Below are 10,000 nucleotides of genomic sequence, written 5' to 3'. Positions count from 1 at the left end.
CTCCTCATGTTTGAGGATACATGGACGATAAAACACTCCCGCTTTCACCCAAAGGGTTCTAGACTTTTCAGGACCCGAGACTAAGCGTTCGGTTCCTTTGACAGTGGTCTGGGGTTCACTTCATGAAAAAGCTGGTGTGTGGGCTGGGCATCCGAAAAAAACAAAAACAAAAAAACCCCACCATGACTCTTTAATCTGCGTAATTAAAACTAGCTCTAACTGCAGGTGTTATATGAATGATGGCACCTTTTTCATGATCATTTTGGAGCAGCGATTATCTTCGGCGTAATCGAGCCGAAAGTGCGAATACGCTACACTCGATAAATCTGTCAATATGAACAATTCCAGGCGTTTTCACAAACGGCTATAGCTTACCAATGTTGTATGAAGGAGGCTTCCAAACAAAGAACGCGTCTTGGCTGATCTACTGCGTTCGGGTTTAGGGAGAAAAATATGCCCTTTTCGGGGGTTTTTTGCTGACTCAGTCTTGCATCATCGTTATCATCTCTCTTACACACACACACACGCACACACTCACGCACACAAATCAATTCCTGGTTTTCATGCCATTTTGTGGATGAATCTGAGCTCAAGAATGTTCCGTTTATCATCACATAGTTGCTCTAAGCGAGGGGACAACACGTGTACAGAGCACAGAAACACATCTCTATCAGTAAATAACGGTTCCTCAAGGGCTCTCCGGACGTTTAACGGTTATAGCTTTCCAAAGGGAAACACTCTGTTTATGAAGTCTGTCATGTTCCCCTCGAGAGACAAGACGAAGAACGCTTACTGTGCTAGATTACTGTCTAGATTACTAGATTACTTAACGTCTGACAAAGTCTAATTCACACTCACTCCTGTGTACAAAAAAAAGGTCTTCTAGTTATAAGAAAGACGTGGGAAACCTCTCCTTACAGAAATGAAGCAGAACATTTTCTTAAATAGCAACTGTCTAACCCGTGTATTATTAGTTTTAGGTCACGTGTGGAGCGTCGGGTGCACGAGTCCCCGTGGATGAGCTGTTACTATAGAAACGATAACGTATTAGAGCGCGTTATTATTATATACCTGCGCTACTGTCAGAGCTCCTGGTCTGGGAAATGAATCAACACCTTCTGACCAATCAGGATCCAGAATTGTGCAGCGCAGCGAGTGGTGGAAAGGATGATAGCAAGGGTTAAAATGCGTGTTTTATATGTAGTGCGGCACGAAAGGCGTCAAAGGAACCGTTTTAACGCACTATTTAGGGAGCGGGGAGCTGTATTTCGGATTTAGCCAGGGGTGGAGGAAGTACTCAAACTTGGTACTTAAATAAAAGTACAAATAACCAGAGAAAAATGCACTCCAGTGAAAGTAGAAGTACCACATTAACCGCCTTAGTTAAGTAAAAGTAAGTAAGTACTTGCTTTTAAATATACTTAAAGTATTAAATGTAAATGCACTTGTCTAGTAGGTTGCCCATTACAACTATCTATATTTGAATTAAAGCATAGGTATGGGCTGTGCCATTTTAATAAGGAATGCTAAAGATGATGCTACTGGTAATACTTGCAAACAATAATCTCTTTTTAATAATTGGAAAGGTTGTCGAACTTATGTTTACCCTCTGCGGGACAGTTCACACTCGGACTTACAACTCAGTAGATGATGAGTTATCCCCTGGGTTTGACCTGCGGAGTTAAATGCCATTAACCATTTTCAAATATTCCCTTCCATGTAGTGTGTTATATACGGAGCTGTTTGTGAATGTAAAACGTCTGCAAAGTTTCAAAAATCAAGGCGCAGGACAAACGGAGTTATCGACTCCTAAAAGAAGGAACCGATTCTGAACAGCTGAATCGAGTCATTAGTGATTCCAGACTTTACTTCCTGTACTAACCTACGTAGGTTCGTAACAAAAAGCCCCACCTCTGGTCTTCATCGGCTGCTCGCTGACAGCGGTAGACCGATCACGACAGACTGGGACGTCTGACCAATCAGAGCAGAGTATGCTCTCTGAAAGGAGGAGTTTAGAACGAATCCTTTAGAACGAATCATTTAACGAGTCGTTTGTGACACGGGGGGGGGGGGGGGGGACTGGGGGAGGTAACCCTGCGGTTTAAATTATGAGCATGTTAAAGTGTTTTTTGACCTCGGATGCACGTAAATCTATCGTATGAGAGCTTTAAAACAAAATTAGGCACGTTTCAAATCAGTAATAGGTGCGCTTTAAGACAAAGGTAGATCTTAGAATGAGAAAATGAGAATGAATGAATTTGAAATGAGAATTTAACCACAGCTAGTAACTATTAGTAGTTTTTAAACCTTTCCTCTCTGTAACGTCTGTAAGGACAGTCTTGCCATGTTAACTTTTACATGAAAAACCATTCTACCTCAATATGCTTCTTCAAATTTGAGTGCGGATTCTTGAAAGCCAGCAACTCGTGCTTTCGAGGGAGACAAAGAACGCACCTGTTATCTCAAATAACTCCTTTAAACAGGGCCATGGGTGGCACATATCAGATGGCTGAGAGATGGAATCCGTGTTTTCCCGAGTGCCAGGCTACTACTGCTGCTCTCATAAAGAAGGGATCCTACCTGATTGGTTTAAACTTTACTGGACCGGCAACGCTCCCCCTGTTCTTAAATGTAAACATATTGGCCAAAAAAAAAAAACACACCAAAAAAAGCGATCATAATATGTAACGGAATGCATCGTAGAAATGTAGTGGAGTAGAAAGTATAGATAGAGATATCCACTGTTAATTCTAGTGAAGTAAAGTACAGATACCTGAACAATGGACTTAAATACATTCCACCACTGGATTCAGCCCTAGTCCACACCTAACCTTACAGAACATAAACAAAAAAAGGAATGAAAGGGAGGGAACGCATTGAGAAAATGGAGCTTATACGTACAAATAAACAAACAAACAAACAGATAAATAAATAAAGTGTTGATAATGTAGTGTGTGTGTGTATGTGAGATAGAGAGAGAGAGAGAGAGAGAGAGAGAGAGAGATGAGAAAAGTTGGTGGCATGGCTGTGTATGAGTGTGCATGAGTAATTCCTGGCATTCCTCACATGGGCGGCACTACAACAGGGACAACAAAGAGTGATGATGCAGCGTCATCCTGCACAGCAGCCTGAATACTTATATGGGCATAAAGATCCTTAGTGCACATACCTTACTCATTAAACATTAGTTTAGGATTGCCTCAGTCCCCCCACATCTCTCTCTCCCCCTCTCTCTCTCTCTCTCTCTCTCTCTCTCTCACACACACACACACACACACACACACACACACACACACGTACACTTCTCTCTCTGTCTGTCTCTCTCTCTAGGGTTCAAGATCATGGGCCTCCTCCCAGACTGCACAGACAGGACATTATTTGAATACTAGAGTTGCTAGATCTCATCTAAATTTGCATACGTGTGCATTAATTCAATGATTAATTAATTAATCAATTAATTAAAAGAGTAAGTGGGGTAAATTTTATTATTATTATTAGACTTTAAAAAAACAAACAACAAAAAAATTATCTATCTCTCTCTCTCTCTCTCTCTCTCTATATATATATATATATATATATATATTATTCCGTCCTGTCACACTAAAACTTTTCAGCTGTCACGATTGGCTCGCGCCCCTTGAGGATTGTTGAAATACTTGCTTCTGATTGGCTGGAGGAGATGAAACAGGGTAGGCTTGTGCGCTGTGAGGCCACGCCCCCCACTTAGGACCGCACCCCAACGCCAAGTTGCGCTTCTACAGTTCAGGAAGAGAGAGAGAGAGAGAGAGAGAGCGAGGGGGAAAAAGAGAAAGAAAGAGACTGAGAGGCGCTCGCTAGCTCTGAACGGAGGAAGTTTGCGACGCTGTGTGACAGAGAAAGAGAGAAAAAGAGAGATCCCGGATAAAGCACCACCCGGCGACTGCGTTTCTCTTCTTCACCTGGGACAGAACAATTAAGCAGGTAAGTCTGGCTATCACTTGTTTGTTTGTTTGTCTGTTTATTTATTTATTTTTCAGCTTAAACCTGTTCCCAGTGCACGCGCTCCTGTGATTTGGTCGATGTGGCCGCTTTGTGTGCAAGTGCAACTCCCAACACCAGGAAGGACGGACCAAGTGCACACTAACCCCCCGACCCGCGCAGGAAAATAAATAAATAAATCGATCGAATAAAATATCAAAACAACACGAATAATCCGCTTGACCCGGCGCGCTCATGCGCGCTTCTCTCCGCCGTTTCCGCTTCCTCTCAGTGTAACAGAAAGAGTGGAACAGTGCAGCCGGCTGAAAACTCGCCCAAATTATTGAAAATAAAAGGCGCAGGCAACTTTACCGGAAGTGTTCACATCAAGGAGAGGAAAAAAATGGAGGATGTGAGACGCGAGCGCGAGCTGTCACGCACACTTCTGCTCGCGGAGAGTGTTCATGAGCAGTCCCGGTGCTTCATACGGGTTATAAACTTCATCCTCAAGAACATTTACCCTCAGATATAACTATATACATATATAAATGTGTGTATGCAATATGGCTCTGAGCGATGACGTTACCCCTCACTTCCTGTTTTCTCGTGCTCAATCTGGGTTATGACGTAGCTTTTCTCCCCAGTGCACACAGGACTGTGTGTGTGTGTGTGTGTGTGTGTGTGTGTGTATAGAGAGAGACTGAATCAGTGTTACGTTTGGTGCCATGATGTCTAAAATGTCCTTGGTGTGTGGGTATGTGTGTGTGTGTGTATGTGTGTATATATATATATATATATATATATATATATATATATATATATATATATATATGCGCTATTGTAGGAGGACGATCAATAAGTGATTTTATCTTTTAAAAATAACGCTTTTATTTAGTAAAAAAATTTAACACTGAAAGGAAAACAAAATTTTTTTTCTTTTCATTTTTTTTTAGTGGTTAGCACGTGTTTGCCTCGCTCCTCTGGGGTTGGGGGTTCAAATACCGCCTCCACCCTGTGTGGGTGGAGCTTGCATGTTCTCCCCATCCTTCAGGGTTTCCTCCGGGTACTCCGGTTTCCTCCCCCAGTCCAAAAACATGCGTTGTAGTCTGACTGGCGTTTCCAAGTGATCCATAGTGTGCGATTGAACCCTGTGACGGATCGGCACCCCGTCCAGGGTGTCCAATGCCTCGCACCCCGAGTTCCCTGGGGTAGGCTCCCCTCGACCCGCGACCCCGTGTAGGATAAGCGGTACGGTAAATAGATGGATGGATGTCATGACATGTCAGAAAAGTGTATCTTATGACATCGATTATTATGTCTTCTTTTCTCCCAGCTCTAATCCACGTTGCCGAAAAGTGACCACGTTGATATTCAATGGTCCGCAATGCCAGATGATGTACTAATTACTCATTTCTAATCTGCGTTATGTTATACTTCCACCCTTGCATAAACTGCTCTGAGTCAGATCGGACCGTTTAATCTTACCGCTTGCAGCTTTTTTTTTCCACGTGTTGGGCTGCATTCTGCCTCGACGTTATCAGGGAACCTGGAGGTCAAACAATAAAAATAAAACCTTTCCAAAACCACTGAACTCCAGACTGAGGTGTCCTCATAGCTAATTACCGCCATGAACCTCGGTTTTGAGAGGAACGGGCTTCTGAGGGTTAAAAGGAATGCACGTTTGGTGAGCCTCATCATTATCGATGTTAAGTGCAGCACGTCAATAATGCATTATGGGAAATCCGGATTAATGATCCGGTCATATCCCTGTGGGCTGTTACTTCATAGGTTGACACGTGCGCTGTGTTTCTCCTACTTGGTGTAGAAGTGTGTATGTGATGGCTTATCCATGCTAGTCCTGCCGAGTGCACTGTATCAGCACTCGTGTACTCCCATAATGCACTGTGATACAGGTCTGTGTTAGTTCATGTATACATGTGTGTGTGATGTGCTGAGCTGAAATACGATGAGTGTTGTTTGCAGCCTTTTTGGCAAATCTTACCGTGTTCTGGCTTCAAGCAGTGACAAAATTTTAATCACTTGGACTGGGTATCTGCTTTTTTCCATCTAGGCGTTTTCTCAGCTTCCCCAGCGGGTTGTTATTTAAAAACCCAAAATTGTAGAGTCACCTTCACTTCCTTTTTTTGTGGTAACAAAAAAGTGTCTGTTTCAGCGAGAAAACCAGGCTGATGGGCATAAATACTGTGTACCATTTCCTGCCCTATAGAAGCTCATAGGAAAGTTGGGTAGCTGTGCAGTGGGAGGCTAATAACTCTCTTTTTCTCTCTCTCTCTCTGCGTGTGTTTGTGCAATGAGATGGAAAAAGGCAACAGGACCCATGAGGAAATAATAGCTATGAGCTAATAAATAATGCCTTATCCCACCATCACCGGTGCATGTAGAAATCCCAACGTTACAAACTTGCGTCTGTGTAAATATTTTCAAACTAAAAAGGTTAGGTAACCCAGATTGATTGATTTTTTTTTTTTCTATGCTAATCAGTTGTAAGCGACCAGTTTCGCAGCACGTCTGATTTCCACATCGACAAAAACCTTCCAGTAGTGCAGCACGTCTGCTATCGCAAGCACGAGATCAAAGGCCTCAGCATATTTAACGTCAAGACGACGGCTGCGAAACCTTTATCGCGTAGAGCACGCGTCGGCGGCGCGACAGTCGAAGTGCCGTCTCGTCCGTGGAGGCCAACCGAGCATTAATAAGTGAGGCCTTCGTACGTCGTCCTCTTATAGGGTGCCATTACTTTTGTCCTGACTGGTTACTGTGAAATGACTTTAGTTGCGCGGATGTTTATTTTTGTATGTGCGATGGAATACAGTTTACAGCCAACTCGGTTTGAGATGTTTCACGAGCACCGCACTTCACGTGGAAATGTTCCTGCGAACGTCTTCTGAATAAATCTGTTGGAGTGCAGCGTGATGCATGAGGCACGTGAGCGGGACGTGTAGGAGGCGTTTAGCATCAAATCCATGACTTTATTTTCTTTTCTTTTTTTGTTTTTTCATCCGGTGCCACATTATGGGAAATAATTCCTGCATCATCCTTCTTTAGATCATATTTTCTCTAGAGACTTCAGAGTGGGCCATTTTTTAAATATATATTTTATACACACACACACACACACACACACACACACACGTGGGCATCAGGTACTTTTCCCACATTGTTACCTAATGACTCAGAAACCTGTGTTGAGTCATAACTTTCTATACACTTGTTTTATAGATCCATCTGTTAACTAAAATCCGTTTAGCTTCACCCCCTCTGTGTGTGTGTGTGTGTGTGTGTGTGTGTGTGTACATCTTGATGTACTGTATAGTGTTTTTGTATTCCATCATGGCATACTGGCTGATAAGAGATTGCCTCCATACGCAGCATAGAAGATTAGCATGTGATCTACGCTAGCTAAGCTAAAAAACATGTACTTTGATGGACTCGACTCCAGTAAAAGTGTGGGAGACATGCTAACTGTTTCCTGCTAGTCGAATGTTAGCTGTTGGAAATGTTTTCTGAGGGAAAAATGTGGTGCTCCCCCCCATGATTAAGTTTTATATACAAGCTAGTTGTGGTAATGTTGTTTGGAAAACGAATAATTGCTAGCTGGATAAAGTGTTGAGGTAATGTTAGCATTTACATTAATGTTAATTAAAGATCTAGCTGGATAAAGTGTTGAGGTAATGTTAGCATTTACATTAATGTTAATTAAAGATCTAGCTGGATAAAGTGTTGAGGTAATGTTAGCATTTACATTAATGTTAATTAAAGATCTAGCTGGATAAAGTGTTGAGGTAATGTTAGCATTTACATTAATGTTAATTAAAGATCTAGCTGGATAAAGTGTTGAGGTAATGTTAGCATTTACATTAATGTTAATTAAAGATCTAGCTGGATAAAGTGTTGAGGTAATGTTAGCATTTACATTAATGTTAATTAAAGATCTAGCTGGATAAAGTGTTGAGGTAATGTTAGCATTTACATTAATGTTAATTAAAGATCTAGCTGGATAAAGTGTTGAGGTAATGTTAGCATTTACATTAATGTTAATTAAAGATCTAGCTGGATGAAGTGTTGAGGTAATGTTAGCATTTACATTAATGTTAATTAAAGATCTAGCTGGATGAAGTGTTGAGGTAATGTTAGCATTTACATTAATGTTAATTAAAGATCTAGCTGGATGAAGTGTTGAGGTAATGTTAGCATTTACATTAATGTTAATTAAAGATCTAGCTGGATGAAGTGTTGAGGTAATGTTAGCATTTACATTAATGTTAATTAAAGATCTAGCTGGATGTAGTGTTAATGAGGTAATGTTCGCTAACGTTCGCCAATCTACTAGCGTTTTTATAATGGCTAAGTATCTATGTTAGCTAAACAGTTAGCGTTATTTAGTTAGCTAACTATCCAGCTGTCTAAAGTGTTGATTAGGCAGCGTTCGCTAATACATGCCAACACAGAAGTGTGCTAACTAGTGTAGTAACGTTAGCTTAGCATCTAGCTGGCTGAAGTGCTCCTGAGGTACTGTTAGCTATATAATAAACATGACTTGGTGAGCTGATGTTCGAGGAGTATGTACATGTTTAAAATAAAGCTATTACATTATCGTCACTTGGTTTGGTGATCTTCTGTTCGCTAAGTGTATAACTGGCTTTATTGTAACGTGTTGCTGAGGTGAAGTTCTGTTAGTGAAAGTACATTCTGTCATTGTTTCACATTATTATTATTATTATTATTATTATTATTTCCTGTAGTTTTTATTTCTGAGGTAATTTTCTGGGCTTTTCATGCTAGCGCCTAGCAGTGGTGCTGGTAAGCATGTAGCGTGTCTTTGCTAAGCTTTAGCTCTGATGCAGCTCCTCGTGTGCACCTGGGGCGGGTGTGTGTGGAGTTGACCTGATTTTATGTCCGAGTTGGAGCGATTTATCCTCGCTGGGGCTCGGTGACCCACTTGAATCCTGCCTCCTTTATTGTTTTGACTTTTCTCAGCCTTAACAGTAATCCAGCACTTTCTCTCGCTTCTCTTTGCTCCGTTTACATTTCTCTCTCCCTCCCTCACCAATCCAGATGTGGTTTAAATATTTATTTATTTTCCCCCCCTTAGCGTCAGGTTGGTAAATCTGTCAGCGTCGATGCAGCATGTGATGAACGAAAGGACAGTAGGTTGAGAGAGTAGGCGGGGACACTCGGCACTGTCAGCGATTAGGTGCTGAAAGAAAGGCAGGTTAATCGTTTCCCATCTGCTGTCTCTTTCTTTTTTAAACAGTACGGTACAGTGCTCGAGGTAAACAGAATAAGGGTTCGCGCACGTCCTTGCAGTTACAGCACCACGGGCGCGCAGAGCTTGTTAAAATACCCCGGGGCATTTACGGCACGATGTTAAAGGACACGCAGGATCATTTGGATGCGAGTCAAGGGGCCATGTTCACAAACACTCGAGGCCAGCGTGAGTCAGACCTCTCAGAACACGGCGCCAAGATAGTCCACGCGGGATGTAGTTAGCGTAACGAGACACGGCGTAGACGAGCCACTGAGCCTCGTGTATCGATCTTTCTTTCAGCACACTTGTGTTTGAAATGTTTTCGTAGGTCGAGCTGAACTAAGGTCTATCAGATTCGCAAACGTTTCGGTAACGCCGTTTTTTTTCTACGTACTAACAGGAACAGTGCCGGTCAGCGTATATCACGAAGCACGCTGTCTGCACAGCGGATTTACATTTAGTGACGCCCGCTAAACTTTTTAAATAAAAGGCGACACTGGCAGAGAAATGACCAATAAATGGTGCAGTCCAGATCTTCCAGTAATGCAGCTCGTCCACTGCAGCGCATCATCCACCGTAGACACATGAGAACTCTTCGCCTGTTTATTTATTTATTTTAATATACAAGATGCCATTACTTTAGGGTTCCATTAGGGCCTCCTCTTCTCTTTCTCTCCCCTCTTTATTACTTCCTTCTTTCTTTTTCTATTATTTATAGATCTAGATGGTGGAGATATTATGATATCTGGTTCGAGTGGGTGAATGTTTGTAGGG

At 42.0% G+C, this 10,000-nt stretch overlaps 1 protein-coding gene across 2 annotated transcripts in view; it reads left to right on the top strand.

Annotated features, from left to right (window-relative positions):
* Positions 1-3,759: 3,759 nt before the first annotated feature.
* The window catches only part of LOC128616350 (myosin-9-like), a 48,261-nt gene continuing 42,020 nt past the window's right edge, over positions 3,760-10,000 (top strand). For both annotated transcript variants that reach the window (XM_053638956.1, XM_053638955.1), the window contains exon 1: positions 3,760-3,960. The gene's annotated coding sequence lies outside the window, so the exon portion shown is untranslated. The remainder of the gene's footprint in view (positions 3,961-10,000) is intronic.

This window comes from Ictalurus furcatus, chromosome 12 (assembly GCF_023375685.1).
Source record: "Ictalurus furcatus strain D&B chromosome 12, Billie_1.0, whole genome shotgun sequence".
NCBI classification, from domain to species: domain Eukaryota; kingdom Metazoa; phylum Chordata; class Actinopteri; order Siluriformes; family Ictaluridae; genus Ictalurus; species Ictalurus furcatus.
Note: the sequence above shows the minus strand (reverse complement) of the source record. Positions and strands in the feature narration are given on the sequence as shown.